General features: G+C 40.9%; 1 long non-coding RNA gene across 1 annotated transcript; it reads left to right on the top strand.

The window, feature by feature from the left end:
* The first annotated feature begins 6,596 nt into the window (after positions 1–6,596).
* Positions 6,597–16,694, top strand: LOC140595877 (uncharacterized). The gene is made up of 2 exons (XR_011997820.1): positions 6,597–6,684; positions 16,565–16,694. It is a non-coding gene; the product is annotated as an uncharacterized lncRNA (long non-coding RNA).
* The last annotated feature ends 352 nt before the right edge of the window (positions 16,695–17,046 follow it).

Here is a 17,046-nt window from a genome sequence, read left to right as displayed (position 1 = left end):
CTACAGGCCTGATTTCTGGGGGTTCTCCTTTCCCTGCCAAGCAGGAAAGTGGCTGTCTGAGTCTGAAGCCAAGGCATTTTGGCTTGAGGCAACATTTTCCAAGGGTTCTTCAAACTCTCCAGCTCTCTTACGAAGGCCTCCACGCTGTAGAAGAACAGGAAGCTGTCCCTTGGCCCCAGTGCCTTCACTATTCAGGATGACTTTTCACCACCAATGAATCCCAGGCTCCTGGACAAGCTTCACAGAAAATAATTTTTCTATGAAGTTTAACAGTCAGGCTAAATACAGCTAATTTTTTTTTAAAGGAAGTCAGATGGAAGCCTATATTCTAGACATGTCTTGAGCAATGAGAAATAATTGTTTGGGGCCATGAAGTTCTCTGCTTTCCTTTGGTTAATAATCGAGAATCAAAGAGGACCGCTAATCTGAAGCACCCATCCTATTTTGTGCCCTAATATACTCAACGGCTCAGGGTTTTCCTTCATTTACCATTCAGAAAGTCCTGGACTGAATAGGTTCGAACAAAGAGACGAGTGTAAAACCAGGAAGGAGGGCTTTTTGAGGACTTGTATAGCTATAGAGTCTCCAGGAACCCAGCAATGTGAAATGGAAATCCCTGAGTGTGATTGCATTTATCCATGGATGCGTAGAGTTCGCTGGGCCTGCTGCTCCTCTGCACCAGTTACCGATCTTCCCGGGTAGGTGCGGTGTGAAGCCCTGGCTGGGGCACCTAAACCAAACCTCCTCCCACTCAGTCTTACATATTTGAGGTCTCCAGCATTACTCTCACTAGAGGATTTTGACAGGGACAGCTCGGTTCTATACAGACTTCCCCAAGATCTGGGTTCTATCAGAAATCACTGGTGTTATTTATTTATCACTTATAAATAGTTAGAGAAGGTTGAACTGACAAAAACTGGGAGAAAAGTCCCTCTTTTCACCGAAGCCAAGTCACTTGAGAAGACAAGCCTCACCCTACAGGCAGAAGGAGCTGAGCCAGTTTTGGAGGCTAAGACTGTAGAGGTGAGGTGAGCGTGCACTTGATATGCCATCGCCCCCATTCTCTCCACTCTTACGTTATCTGTAATTGAAGCAGCAGAAGCAGAGGAAGAAGCCCGGACACAGGCTGCCCCATCTCAGACGTCTGTGCCAAAAACTTTGACAGCAACACACAATAGCTGAGGCTAACTAAGCCAAACTTGAATCAGCAGCAGACAGATGTCTGTTATCTGCAGTGTCTGACCCGGTTCCAGAACCCCTAGGAGACACGGCCTGTACCACAGTGAGTCTCTGTCCCAGCCGGAGAAGCGTGGACTCCTTGGTAAATTACCCCAGCTGAGCGCGCAGTTCATTCAGGTCTCAAGATGTTCTTTGGGATCTTCGTATGCCCCCAATTTCACTAGTCACCTTCAATATTGGCTTCCAGGACATGAATCATCCTGGAAGCCATAACCATCACTGCTTATCACCAGCTAGCACTTGTGTGACACCATCGCCACAACATGAACACGTTCCCTGCTGCAGTCACATTCCCATTTAAGGGAGAAGGGACATTCATGGTTCATCTTGTGCTTGGAATTTGTTGTTCCATTTCTTTTACTGCCACAACTCTGCTTTATTGACAAGTTCTTCCATCTTTCAATCTCCTCAACCTTGACCTCCTAACTATAGCCCGTGTCCCATTCCGGCCCTGAAACTTTTAATTCCGTACAGCTGTATTCACCTCCATACTGCTTATCATCCAGAGGAGAAATGCTACAGAAATGAGCATATCAACAGGCCATAGGCAAGAACTTCCATTTCTCAACACTTATAGCCAGAATTTGTCCATCCATATGGCCACTGTGAACTTACATATGACCATGATCTATTCAAAGGACTCTGCTTCAGGGCTATCCCTTCATCTTCACTTTCTCTGAGATCCCAAGTCCACTGCCATCTCAGCAGGTGTAGCCTGACTAGAGAAGCCAGAATGCTCTCAAGCAGGCCTACATGATAGTCTTCAGTATACAAGAGAGGAGCATAAAGCTATGACAAGTAACCTGGAATACATGGAAGTGACTTTCAAGTGAATACATATGCACACACCGCTAGCCTCTACTGAGAGACAGATTGGGGACCCAAAAGCAAACAAATAAAACACAAAAATTCATCCTCAGCTTCCAGTCTGTAGTCCCTAATGTAAACCAACTGTGTCATTTTACAAATTAGTGTTAAAAGTTATAGAACTTTCCTGAAGTATTCTAGATGGTTGGTGCATTGACTTTGCCCCAGCTTTACTGCGGTGTAATTGACAAATTAGAATCACGTGTATTTAAGGTGTGCAACGTGATCGTTGCTTTACATGCATAACGACATGATTACCACAATCAAAGTAATTAACTCATCACCTCCTAGAGTCACCATTCTTTTAGTAAGAACAGTTAAGATCTACTCTCTGAACAAATTTCAAGTATACAATACAGCATTATTAACTATAATTACAATGCTGTGCATTATTAGCTCTCTGCTTCTATGAATTCAACTATTTTTAAGATTGTATAAGTGACATCATACAGTATGTGTCTTTATTTGTCTAGCTCACTTCACTTAGCATAATGTCTTCCAGTTTCATCCATATTGTTGAAAATGACAGGATTTCCTTCTTTTTTAAGGCTGGATAATATTCCATTACACACACACACACACACACACACACACCTCACAATTTCTTTATTCATCTGCCGACGGATACTTAGGTTGTTTCCGTATCTTGGCTGTTGTGAATAATGCTGCAATGAATTTGGGAATGTAGGTACTTCTTCAACACATCGATTTCATTTTCTTTGTATATATGTGGTATATACATGTTGACAGAAGCGGTAAACATGTTGACTTCTAAAGTTATTTGAGAGCAGCATATAACATCTACATGGAAATCTACATCTTAAAAAGTGACTACAGGAATAACTCCTCCTGCTCCTTCTCCTCGTCGTCCTCCTCCTCCTCGTCCTCCTTCTCCTCCCCCTTCTTGTTACGGTAGTTATTAAGTTTCGGCCAATATTTGTTGAGGGCCAGGTTCTGGTGCAGAAGGACACGGCCGTTCGTCTTGAGAAACTCAACAGCCCAATGGGAAAGACATGATCCACTGTAATGTGAGCTTTATAAGAGAACAGATGAAGCTGTGAAAACTTTTGTGCTCACATAGGGAAGTCAGTGGGAAAATCGTATGTTCTGTGTCTACAAATGTAAGTAGATGGTCATCAGGTAGTTAAGACATTCCAGGAAGAGAGAATGGTAGAAACAAAGATATGGAGCCCGGAGAGAGGAAGGTCTGTATTAGTTAGGGTATAAAGCTAAGCCATTGTAATAAAAGGGACTGATATATAGAGTGATTCGAACAAGATAGCAGTGTATTTATTTCTCTGTTCAGATGTAGGCGGGCAGTCTGGAGCCATTTGACGGCTCCGCTCCATGAGGTCAGCAGAGTTTCAGATTCCTTTTTTCTTTGTTTGCCATTTGCCAGCAATCACCAACACGAGAGCTATGTTCCAGGCCATAGGAAAAGAGCAGAAGTGGAACATAAGCAATTTCCTCTTTACATAACACGACCGAGAGGTTGTACATATGACTTCCACTCACATCCCATTTGCTGAACTTAGTAACACAAAATTTCAAGGAAGCCTGGGAAATGTAGTTTCTGGCTGGGCCTCCACGGCCAGCTAAAACTCAAAGGATTTTGTTAAGGAAAAGAGAGAGGGAAGCATGTATAGTAAGGGACAGCTATTAGCATCTGCCGCAGTGTTGGAGGAATCCTGGGTGACTCTGGCCTGATGTATGGAGGAACGGCAGAGAAGGAAGTTTTCTTGGATATCTGATCTTTGGTACAGAAAATTCATTCTGTAATCCAAGCAAAGGGAATAGAATATGCAAAACAGATAGAGTTGTACAACCTAAAAATAAGCACAGCAATTTATTAGTATTCTTGCTAGGTCAGTATTGTAAAATCTTCTGATGCAACGGCTTCACGGCATCCAAGATGTGTTCATGCTGGGAATCAAACCAGGATTGTATTTTAAATACAGTTGGCATAGAGAGCTTATCAGTCCTTTGTTCTTGTGTTATATTCTATCAAAGCAGCTGCTTATAAAAGAGTTCAGATTAGAATGGTTTGAGTGAATTCCTGTGAAGTAAAGGGAAGCTCCATCTTAAAAATAAACAAGGGGTTCATTATATGATGTGCTTCGTGACGTGTATTGGTTATTAATAGAAAGCAAAATATCTTGTTAATTATACTGCACAAATTCTGTGTCCTGTTTTAGTCATCAGTTAGGTCAAATGGGCTGGATTAACTATAGTATAAAATCGTAGGAGAGAAAGCCAAAAGCAGGAGGAAGTGATAAGGAGGATGAGATATGAGACATATATTGTGTGTGCTACATAATTTTCTGTTTTCCTGCAACAAACACGGATCTTATGCTATATTTTTTTAAAAAAAATATATTTTATTGGGTATCTCCAGTGGCTCACCAGTTTAGCGCCACCTTCAGCCCAGGGCGTGATCCTGGAGACCTGGGATCGAGTCCCGCATCGGGCTCCCTGCATGGAGCCTGCTTCTCCCTCTGCCTGTGTCTCTGCTTCTCTGTGTGTGTGTGTGTGTGTGTGTCTCTCATGAAATATATATATATATATATATATATATATATATATATATATATATATATTTTATTATTCAAGAGAGGGAGTGAGTGAGAGAGAGCACAATTGGTGGGGGAGAGAAAGGGAGAAGCAGACTCCCCATTGAGCAAAGAGCACAACATAGGGTTTGATCCTAGGACCCTGAGATCATGATCTAAACTGAAGGCAGACACTTAACCGACTGAGCCACGCAGTTGCCCCAGATCTTATGCCATATAACGTTCAAGTTTAAGCTAATTATTTAAACCTGGGAAGTCCAACTCTTTTCAAAAAGCCAAAATTATGGTCCACAAAGGCAAGTCATCACTTTGGAGGTCTCCAGAATTCTCTTGTTTGATAAGAGCACGACTTGTGGAGTTTCTCTAGTAATTGGATGGTTACATCTGTGTAAATGAGACAACAGCTAAGAAAATCAGATTGATGCTGAGAGTGGTCACCGCGCAGGTGTATCTCCAGTGTCAGAGTAACAGTCCTCTTGGTGGCCAAAGACACTTCCTGGACATCGTAATGCCCAGAAATGATGTCTGAACTTTCTTGCCCCACTCCCTCCTATTAAGTTAGGACCCTACTGGAACATTAGTTAGCAGGTGACAATCGGGAAGTACTAGTGACAGATTTTTAGCTTTATATCCACAAGACCAGCTGCTCCATGGTGACCCTGCTTTGGCAAGCTTCGCTGGCAGCTGGTTAAATGTGTTGCTCTTGGCAAGTTCCCACCAGCTGTTCCCACCTGTGGTCATATGCAGGATCTGTCACTTATGCTTATTAGATCTGTAAATCCGAGAGATAATCCGACCTGTTACAAAGAGCCTCATGCATGGTATATGGGTACCAAATTTAGTGAATCTCTTCTTAGTATGTGATTATTTTGCACATGGCTTTTCATTTTCTTTTCTCTCGTACCCACACGACCACCCAGCGCTTGACCAAGAAACTAATTAATTGGGAAGTCCTTCTGCTGTAAGGTCACAGATACATACGACATCAGAACTTGACCCACAACCGGGGATGTGTCCCTGTTGTAACCCATGAATTCAAGAACCTTTTACTTTCACTCCCTTACTTCTTACCTTCTCCTTTTTCATGGCAGCTTAAACCATATAATCTGCCATCTGAAAGAGTTACGTAAGGCAGAGCATGAAATACTCCCAGAAGTCACACTATTAATTAGACCCTTACATCATAGCATCATAAAAATTAGAAGAATAGAGGTTCTGCAGCATGAAGTCATTTTTTTGCCCATTTTCCTCCTCTCTGCCTTCTGCCCAAATGGCATTATTTCCTGTTGTATTTACTAGTTCTTTGTCCACTTAAACAGGAAATAGATTAAATATGGCGCTTTCTCAGTGGTCCATCCAGTGTTATCAGAAAGGTCCCAAAGTAATTGACACTACCTCCCTGGAACCTGCGTGATGAATCCTTACTCAGTGGCCTTTCTGCTATAAATACGGCACCTGTCCCGGCTGACATGCGTGTATTATTGGACAGACTTTAATCTCAGCATTATACAGGCCCACATTTTTCCTCCGCCAAACACTATTTGCAGTTCTGTCCCAGATGTAACAACCTAATCAAAACAGAATTTCATAGAGCACTACACAGAGGATTGGTTTCCAGGGGACCGTGCAACAGGTATCTCTATGTTTACTGCCTTCTTTTATGAAACTTGATACAATGCAATTGGCAGATTGCACGTTGAATACTGGGATGCGACTCACAAGAAATGAATTGTAAATAATAAGGTTTAGCAGCAGCCAAAAACATTTTCAAGTCCTCGTAATGGCAGCATTCTCAACTATAACATCACTGATGTCAAATTAACACGCTGCAGCTCTACCTTTCCTGCGTTGTCTTTCTCAGGGGCTCGTATTTTCAACCGAACTGCATCCTTGACGATGGATGCTGCCTTGGGTAGAGGGGAAAAGAGAAAACTCCCAAAGACCCACAGAAACAAGAAAGCCTTTCAGAGGACTCTACCGAAACGTGGTCAAAGGACAAACGGATCAGGTAGGAATGACGGAAATATAGAAGTTTTGAGTGAAGGAGCTTTTGGAGACCTCCTACTTACAAAACGTGCCTTTGGAATCTGCTTTATAATTAGAAAAACAATATTACTTAAAAGTTAAAAAAAGAAAAAAAGGACGAGTGCTCAGATTTCAGTCCTTGGCTGTCCCCTACTAGTGGTATCGATGCACGACAACATCCTGACGCTTCTCAGCCTCATCGTTTGTCACATTGGGGTTCATAAGACCTGCCTTCATTCCATTCTTTTTAGATGGTTTTTAGAATAACCAGATTAAAATAATCAAATTAGATATCGTAACCACAGAAAGTTTTTAAATAACAAACAATTAAATAACTGTAAGGCATTAATATTCTTACCAGTATCAGCACCTAATCCCACTTCTTCAGTTTATTAAATGCAGAAATTGAGGCTCAAAGATACTAGAAAATTCATTCAAGACAGCAGATGGCACACATTACAGCTAAGCCAATAATCAAAGTCTGTCATTGCCCACTGGGTACACTTCCTTTTACTTAACAAAGATTCAAAGAAGATACACAAAATTCAGATTTTCTTGGAGATAAGTGCGAGGCCAAAGTGAGACAGACTCTTCTAAGAAAAAAAAAAAAATCCAACCTTGCTCGTGCACCCTGCTGCCTCCACCATTTTAGCACTTCCAGAATATATTATACTTGCAAACTGGGATATAACAATTAGTTAATTGAATCTTTGTAGCAGATGGTGGAAGTTTATGAATTGAATCAATTAATGAATAAATAAAAATAAACTGTTGCTATCATTAGTGTCCCTAAAAAAATATGTAAGTAGCATACATTTATTTTCATAGTTCACAGATGGAGATTTTGAGGCCCATAGAGATTCCATTTGCTTCTGAATAGGTAATAGACAGATACTCAGTCTAAAAAGAAATTTCAACAGGCTACCAGGCTATCATTAGTCCTTTATTCTTTCTTATCCAGAACACAGCTTAGTAGAGGCTATTTGCAGTCCTTTCTTCCTGTCTCCTTATCTACCGTTTTGTAATCCAATCTGGCCTTGGCATAGGACACCTAGTTGCACAAGCTGTAAGCAGCCTGGATATCAGTCAAGCCTTTGTGCTTTTACTTATGAAAGGTCTCACATCCAGAGAGCCAGCGAAAAAGGGAGACTGCAATCCTCGGAACAAGTGTCTGAGAGGGGGCAATGGGATCTTCCATCATACAAAGCATTAGTAATAGCCTAGATCTTCCCATTTCTAGTGGAGTGTCTATGCAGGAAAAAAAAAAAAAAAAAGGAAAGAGATCGTTGAGTTGTTCATGGCTTGGCACTTCTAGCAATCCTAATATCTGGAGGATCTTTGCTTCTGTCCAAGAGTAGCCCTAGAAACACCCCCACAGCCGCACCTGTCCCGTAGACCACTTTGGTGGAACCAATGAGGAATCAGACCCTCCAAAGCATTTTGTAAGGCAGTCTTGTGCTATGCAGCATTTCACCGATGGTTAGCACCACATTAAAATGTCATTTCAGGCAATTAATATTTTATTTATAAACACTTATAAATATTTATTATAAATGACTATTTAAATAGCAGCTCATGAGAAAACAAATCTATTACGTTTGTATTAAAACATCCTCAGATGCTTAATTATAGGAATATTTAGACAAACCATTAAAAATTTATGCCAACTTTCTTGAGAAGTCTGGGACAAACCGAGTTAGACTTCCCCATTGAGCTGAGAGGGCAAATTTGATAGGATGGCACAAAAACAAGAGGAAAAAAGTCATTTCCAGTTCCCCTTTCTAACAGTTGGACAGATTGTACCTTCATGGCAGGGAAGTCAAAAGGCATCTTTTCTTCTAAGAAAAATCGGTTTAAAAAAAAAAAATTGTCAGGAAAGATGGACTCATCCCGGACAAATGTCCCAGGCATAGTTGGAATCAAGATATGTTACGTGTTTAAATGGATCTGATTAAGCATCTTCAGCTTCTTCAGCTATTTTAATCAGTTCCCAAACATGCAATTGGCAGTCCTATTTTTCAACCAGAAAGAAAAATGGTGATTGCCTGCATTGATCTGTTGTAGAGTACATCACCTTACCCTACTCAGTTCTGAAAATATAATTAAAACATTCTATTCTGATACCAGTGGCTCACCAAAGTGTACGAATCTAGGTGAACATTTTCCCTTTTTTATGGCTCGTAAGTTTAGGATGAAAACAAAGTAAATGAGACTGAATCCTCTTAACTGGCTGGAGCTGATTTATTTCTATTGAAATGCATTGTAATTTCCATACATCATGTGTTTTCACTTCAATTACCGCACTATTTGATTGGACTTCATTTTGCTTTATTCGTGTATTTGCATTATAGCTATTGCAAAAACACCCTGTAAGACTTGCATACATTTGGAGCTTTAAAAGTACAGTGAGCGATTTGATAGGAAAGTTGCAGTTCCCCCATATATTTCCAAGAAGTGCTCTTTGGAACATTCTGTTGTTGTCACAACATGTCTCTCAGTTATGCTTAATTTAATTGCTCTTGGCTTTTGGTATGAGACAAGTTCTCTAATACATTACCAAGTAGTTTGAAATAGCATCGTAATCCGTAAGGGTCATCTTATGAATTTTAAGACCATCCAACCCCTTTAGCTGCTTTTAATGATCTGAAATTTATTTTTTGAAAACAGGCATTATTATTTGTAGTGGGGAATATCACATAACATAAAAAATATGGACTAGATATTTTGCGTAATCAAATCAAAATAGAGATGGGAAAGCATTGTGGAGGAGAAATGAGAAACCTGGAAAGACATGCTGGATGGCGATATCTGATGGGCACTGCTTTGAAATAAAATCCTAATAACCTGAGGAAATCATTTTGAAGACCTTCAGAACAACTCAGACATACTAGAACAGCTAGTTCTTTGCCTGGCATTTTCCCCCCCAAAGCCACAGTACACAATCTTGAGTGCACTTAGAATGTTGACAACATTGTTTTGAAATATTTGCCATAAGGTCATATGCCATAGTGGACTGTCCCTGGAAGTGAGCAATCCGATATTATTAAAAAGCACGACTTCTGCATGCGTAATCCCAATTAACCACTTGTAACCTGGTTCCAAATACAAACGTGATTCCCGTTCAGCTCTCTTTTTTCCTCATACAGGCAAAACCGTGATCTAGTACTGTTGTGTTTTATGCCAATAACATAAACTGCTATAACTCTCAAAGCAATGACCTATCAACCTATGCTAAAAACGTCTAGCCACTATCCCACGAAGATTGTGATGTTTTGTTTATTTGTTTCGGAGTCTGCTCTTTTCTTCCAGAAGCAGTGGCTATTTTTAGAATTCAACTTTTTATTCTTCCTTTAATCACACCCAGAATGCAATGCTTGTAAACTGTACCAATGTGTCACCTATCCTCTATTTATTACATCTTATGCTTTAAATATCACCTCTGACAAACAAAAGAAAAGCAAATGTCCCTAAATTTCCTGAAGGGCTGAAACATCAAGCCCGGATTATTATTGTTTATGTCTCAGCTTTAGCAGCTCTAGTGTCTCCATGGTCTGCTGTGTGCCGTGCTGGCAATGATGGATGGCCATTACGGCAGCTTATTGGAAATGGCTTGATTTATAACCTGTTCTCCTGCCTCAGTCTAATGGCTTCATTTCTTTCCTCCAGTGCGTGATGCCACAGCCAAGGTCATTGCGCCAATGGCCTTTTGTTGTTAGTCTGCTGATGACCAGTGTGCCCAGGAGTCAGCATGGGGAGGGGTGAAGGGGGGTAGGGAACAGGGAGGAGGAAACAAAGGGGTGGGGAAGCTCCAACCTTTACATTTTAATTTTTTTTTTCATCTCAGTCCCTGATAACTGCAGTAGAACAGTAGATTAAATGCTGTCTTCTATTTGCTTCCCGTGCTTGCCAGACAAGGAGCTGCTTTATGATCCTCAGTGGGGAAGTCTATTACTCACCTCTACTTTAAATGACCAACATCAAATATATACAGCTCCCATTAAAGCTGAGATCAATAAAAATGCCATTAAGATAGTAAAAGTTGCTGATATTAGTGAAGCCCCCAAACAAAATATTTGATTTTCTTTCAGGTTGTTAGTGAGATGGAATACGAACATATAAGTGAAAGGAGAACTGGCCATGCCTATGGTCAATAATTTATCTCAGAGATTCATTCAGCCTCTCACCCAATATTTCCCTCCTGTCTATTGATTCCTCATCATTATTTGTCATAAGCTGTCCTAACTCAAGGAGAAAATATGCCCTGCTGGTCCAAGGGGAGTCATACCTGGAGAAATAGAAAGGAATTTCATTAAAAGCAAGAAAGAACTGCTGTGGCTTTGAGAAACTCCGGAAGCAAGTTGCCAAGACTTTTGTTAGAGACTTAAAGCACGTTGTAAGCTCAGTAGCATTGCGCATGGACATCAGGAAACCTAGACTGGGGTTGGCCTCATCGTGGTGCAAGAAAAATCAGAGGCCTTTTCGGGTGAGATTTCAGCTTCCAAAAATGCGTCTGTGTGCACGCACGTGTGTGTACACTTGCACACATAGACACGCACATACCGGTGTGTGAGTGTGTGTATGTTTTCCCTTCGTGTATTCCCTTTCACTAGAATGTTCCGTGTTCATTCTCCCAGCTGGGCTCCTATGGGTACTGGAGGGAAGTCAAGAGTTCTAGAGAGACGTTAGTAAAGGGTATACAAGATGATGCCAATGCCATGAGGTCCAATTGAAACCCCAAAAGTAAAAAAGCATGACTTTGGAAATAGGATTGATTTTTAAAAACATGACTATATGCTTAAGGACAATTTTAAATAAGGCGACCCTATTTCTTTTTTTTTTTTTAAACATTTTTTTAAAATTTTTTTATGATAATCACAGAGAGAGAGAGGCAGAGACATAGGCAGAGGGAGAAGCAGGCTCCATGCACCGGGAGCCCGATGTGGGATTCGATCCCGGATCTCCAGGATCGTGCCCTGGGCCAAAGGCAGGCGCCAAACCGCTGCACCACCCAGGGATCCCCGACCCTATTTCTTTTTAATGGGATACGTGTTTGTATTGTGGCATTGAGTGGTATTCTTTGAAACTGGTTTTGAACAATGGCTGGAGAGCTTCCTTTTCTGAAAGTCAATGATAGAGAATTTTTCTAAGTTCAATATACTTGGAGTTGACTAATTCTCCCCAACAGGTGACCTTGTTGGAATTTTCTCAAATCTTAAATCGATTTAGTCTGGAACATAAATTCCTAGCATTTTAAAACTGAAAGGGAGTACGTAGTCCCATTCCTCTCCTTAGTAGTAATAAGGATGCTACCGTTACTAATAATAATTAATATTAATCTAAAGCTTACTCTGTGCTAGGCACTATACTAAGCAACTTATATCCTCTACACACCCTTATGACGTGATCAATAGCTCCATGTTATAGAAGAGTGGGAGGGTCAGATAACCCTCCCCAGATCATATAGCTCCCTGCGGTGCCTTCAGGATTCACACTTAGCTTTGTTAGATTTCGTAACTAAATAGAGGTGGAATATTTAAGATGAAGTAGAAGAGCCCGATAAACTTACCTAAACTCAATAATCGGATGCCCCAAAGACTATTTAGAGGTGATGGAGGTAATTTTGAGAATATTTTAATTGTGTAATTCAATAAAGAGGATTTTTCTTTGGATTATCCTTAAGAATGAAAAATAGTCACGTGTTGGTAGTTCTAGAAATATCTTCTTTCCATTTCCTTGAAAGTAAAAGAAAAACATCAGTACTCATAACTCCAAATGTCAAAGCCCGCAGTATGCCTACGCATGTGAAGTGCTATTAGGGAGATGAAAATTATAACTTGCTTAAGATACTTCCTAACATCTACATTGGACTTTGTTATATTAATTAATAATGAAAAATTATATATAATACCTACTTCTTTCTATTATGAAACCCGTAGCCCATGAAGCTATATACCTTTAAGTTTATGGCTTCAGTCGTGGTCTGAGTAAACCTCTGAAATCTCCCTTTTAATTCTTGAGCAAAACTTAACTCCTGAAGTAAAGGTAAACACGGGCTCCTTTGAATTCATATCATCAGGAAATGAGGCTATCTCAGGGGAAGGAGGAGGAAAGGCCCAGGCAATATATACAGAGCCAGTTTCACCACTCTAAGCAAACTAACGAGTTGTTAATTATCCACTAACCAGTTAGTTAGAGGGTATTTACCTCAATTTAGCAAGTAACAAACATTAGTGATTTCTCAATTTAGTCACACTGTCCATGTGACTCTACTGAGCAGTTAACAAATAATTATCAAGCGTCCGCTGTGGGCCAGAGGAACCGACAGTCCATGTGAGAAAAGCCTCACGTCTACATCTCATTTAATATGCCGTTTAATTCCTGGCACAAGTCTATGTCCATCGTGATAGTGTACAGTTAGGAAGACCAGTTAGGAGATGAAAGCAGGCCCCGGATCCCACATTTATTCTGATCCCTACTAAACTTCCTGTACGGTCTTCATAATCATCAAGTCTGCTCCCGGAGAACACAACCTGCAGACCTTCCTGAATGAGGCTCTGCACTCAAGTCACACAAACCCCGTAGACATCAAGAAGGAGCCAGAGAGAAAGCCAGTCGTCTGGGCTCCGGTGTTGGGTCTGCCTCTGTGACCTTATCACTGCAGCTGGAGACTTTGCTTTCCTAGAGAAACTTAGGCGGCTTGACTACTTAAAATTGGCCTCTCCCCTGTTTTGTTTCTTGATGCTGTTTTTTATTTTTACCATCTTAACTGTTTTTAAGTGTATAGTTTAGTAGCAGTAAGGATATTCACATTGCTGTGCAACAGATCTCTAGAACTTTCTCATCTTGCAAATCTGAAACTCTATACCCATCAAACAACTCCCCAATTCTTCTTTCCCTCAGCGCCTGGTAACTACCAATCTAAGTACTTTATATAAGAGGAATCAAACAATTTTTTTCATGTGATTAACTTACTTCACTTAGTCTAACATCCAGAAAGTTAATCCCTGTGGTAGCACGTGACAAAATTTCCTGCCTTTTTAAGGCTGACCAATATTCTATGTTATGTGGCTACCACATTTTGCTTACCCAATCATCTGTCAAAGGATATTGCAAATAATGCTACCACGAACACAGCTATGCAAGTATCTCTTTCAGACCCTGTTTCCAATTCTTTTCCGTATATATGCAGACGTGGGATTGCTGAATCATATCATTGTGCTATTTTTAATTTTTTGCAGAACAGTCATGCTGCTTTCCATAGCATCAGTACCAATTTAATTTCCACCAAAAGTGCACGGGGGTTCCAAAGTCTCCACATCTTCACCAACATTCTTATTTTCGGGTTGTTTATGTTCCTGTTTTGGAAAGTAGCCATCCTGACGGGTGTGAAGTGGTATTGTGTTGAAATGATTAATGACGTTGAGCATCATTTCATATACTTGTTGGCCATTTGTGCGTCTTCTTTGGGGAAATGTCTATCCAAATTTTTGCTCAATTTTAATCAGGTTATTTGCTATTTCGTTGTGGAGTGGTAGAAATTCTTTCTAGATATGAATCCCTGATTGGACATAGGATTTGCAACTATTTTCACTGAGTCCATAGGTGATCTTTTTACTCTCTTTTCTCTCTCTCTCTCTCTTTTTTTAAAAAAAGATTTTATTTATATATTCCTGAGAGACACAGAGAGATACAGAGAAAGGAAGAGACACAGGCAGGGGGAGAAGCAGGCTCCCTGCAGGGAGCCCGATGTGGGACTCGATCCCAAGACCCCGGGGTCACGCTCTGAGCTGAAGGCTGGTGCCAAACCACTGAGCCACCCAAGGAATCCCTCTTTTTACTATCTTGATGGTGTCCTTCCATACACAGAAAATTTGAAGTTTAATGTAGTTCTATTTGTTGAATTTTGCTTTTGTTCCTCGTGCTTTTAAAATCATTGTCACACCCAATGCCATGACGTTTTTCTCCTATCTTCTTCTAAGAGTTTTATAATTCTGGATCTTTAGATCTTTAACTCATTTGGGGTTAATATTTTGTATATGGTATGAGACAAAGGCCTAACTTCATTTTTTTGCAAGTGGATATCTAGTTTTCTCAGTGCCATTTGTTGAAAAAATTGTCCCTTCATGTTAACATGACTGTGAACGACCCTTGTTCCCTATCTCATACCACTTGTCCCTCTGCTTCCTAGGAAAAAAAACTTCTCTCTCCCACTGACGCCTCTCTCCTAGATTGCATTAGTCTGGATTGTCAGATTTCTCTGTAATTAGGTTGACTCTGCAAATAAATGTCTTCAGTGATACCTTAAATTTGCTTTGTATAAAGAGAGAATAGGAAGATGGCCCACTATTAGTGGATCAGGGTGAAATTTGCAGTAAAACTCAAAAGTGCAGAACATGTCACATTTCTTTCTCTTTCCTCTAAATTACTGCATATGTTCCATCCTGCAGGATTACTAGCAAATTCAAACTCAGGATTCTGTAAGGTGGGGGACCCTGCATCTCTTGAATCCTAGAAGCTAATGTGGGGCCCAGAAACTGGGACAAAGGCTGTCTTGTCTTCAGCCCACATAGTAGCCACAGTATCCTCCCTGCCCAAGCACATGCTGGCCCTTGAAGGCAAGAGCGTCTGTTGATTTTATGCCAAACTTGTCCATGGGGCTATCTATTAATTTTGAACATAAATAATAGTAGCCGCTATTTCCAGAGGGCTTACTGCGAGCCACATGTTGTTTTAAGTATCTTTCATGAATTAATTCATTGAATCCTCGCATGTATCTATGAGATTGGGTTTTTTATTATTGCTCTTTTACAGATAAGAAAAGTGCTTCTTCTATATGAAAAAAACTGAGGCACAAAAAAACGAGGCCCATAGTAGTAGTAGTAGTTCCATAGTGGTGGGTTGGGATTTTAACCGAGACATACTGGCTTCAGAGTCCATGCTGTTCATCAAAGTACTAATTTCCTTCACTAAAGCACTTCATTTCCTCCCAAGGAAGACGGTCTAGAGACCCCACCACCTCAGGGTGGTACCGCTAGAGAATGAGACATGGCTCCCACTTCTCACAGAAAGTATCTACTTTTCATCCTGGGCCAAAATGGGGCAGGATCTTCTCCATTGCTCTTCTGATCTTCAGCTCCTTTTTTTTTTTTTTTTGTCTGCATAAGAGTCACAAGCACTTCAGGCTCAGTAGCAAACCAAAGATGGGTAGGGAGTATTCTTAAAGCCACTTCTGCTCTTGCTGGCAACGCCAATGCTCCTGAGTCAGCTGAGCAGAAAGGCCTAACTACCTGCTTCAGATGGGAGCAAACAAGTGTATCTAAGGACCAGACTCAAGCTATCGGCCTGGTGCGTTTTCCTGGCAGCTCATTATAAATCCTTCCCACTGAGGGCCTGACATCCTGTCAGATCTGGGACTGGCCCCTTCTGTTTGTTTATTCATAAAAGACAACATATAAGTCTTCCCAGTCACAGACTTCTCGAAGCACTATGCAGAATGGGCAGCACTGGAGATTTCCCACGATCTGGACGTCACTCCTGGGAGGCCGGTCCTGGCTGGGTCGGGTTAAAAGGGAGAGTCCAGTCCAATAGTCGGAGGCTGGATCCTACCATGTGTCATCAGGACGCTCGTCTTTGGGGCACAGTGCCTCACCTGCTGAGCCTACCACATGTTTCGTGAAATGCAGGTGCGTGTGGACCAAAGGGAAGTGGCAGGGAGGCCCCGAACACCATGAAGTCACAGGATGAATGTGTGCAGGGTTGAGAAATAGGGTTGTCAAAGCCAAAACAAGCTTGGTGTCTGTGTCCCCTGTTTCTTTTTATTTCTTTTTTATTTTTTTATTTTTTTCCCGTTTCTTTTTCCACAGCCCTCTGCATCAATCGCCCACACATTCATCAGAGCGGTGAAAAATACCTCCAGAAGATTTGAACCAGAATCTTAAACTCTAAAGAGTTAATGTAACATTTATTAAAGAAGCAGGAATATGTTTCAAACAAGTCACTTGTCAGAGTTTGGTTGGCTTAAACCAAAATTGGCAAAATTGTTTAGCCTTGCCTTTGAAGCTGTCACTTTATGCGTGGGATAAGGAGAATTTTAAAGGCAAATGGCAGGGCATGGATCTGCGATCTGGAGGGGTTTTGTAAGTCTCTACTTGCCAGTTTATCAGTGACAATGACGTATCTTACCAATTCATGGTAAAGACAAACCTGATGAGGTAATGCACCCTCTTAATTAATGAGCCTCTAATGAATAAAGCATTGGCAATGGCAGGTTGGTGGAAAAATGGGTTTGAAATAACAAGTACAAACCGTTTACTGGGCTGGGATTATGAGAATCAGACACGGCCTG

The sequence above is a fragment of the Vulpes vulpes genome, chromosome 16, assembly GCF_048418805.1.
Source record: "Vulpes vulpes isolate BD-2025 chromosome 16, VulVul3, whole genome shotgun sequence".
NCBI classification, from domain to species: Eukaryota; Metazoa; Chordata; class Mammalia; order Carnivora; family Canidae; genus Vulpes; species Vulpes vulpes.
The sequence above is the reverse complement of the archived record's forward strand: the minus strand, read 5'-3'. Positions and strand labels throughout refer to the sequence as shown.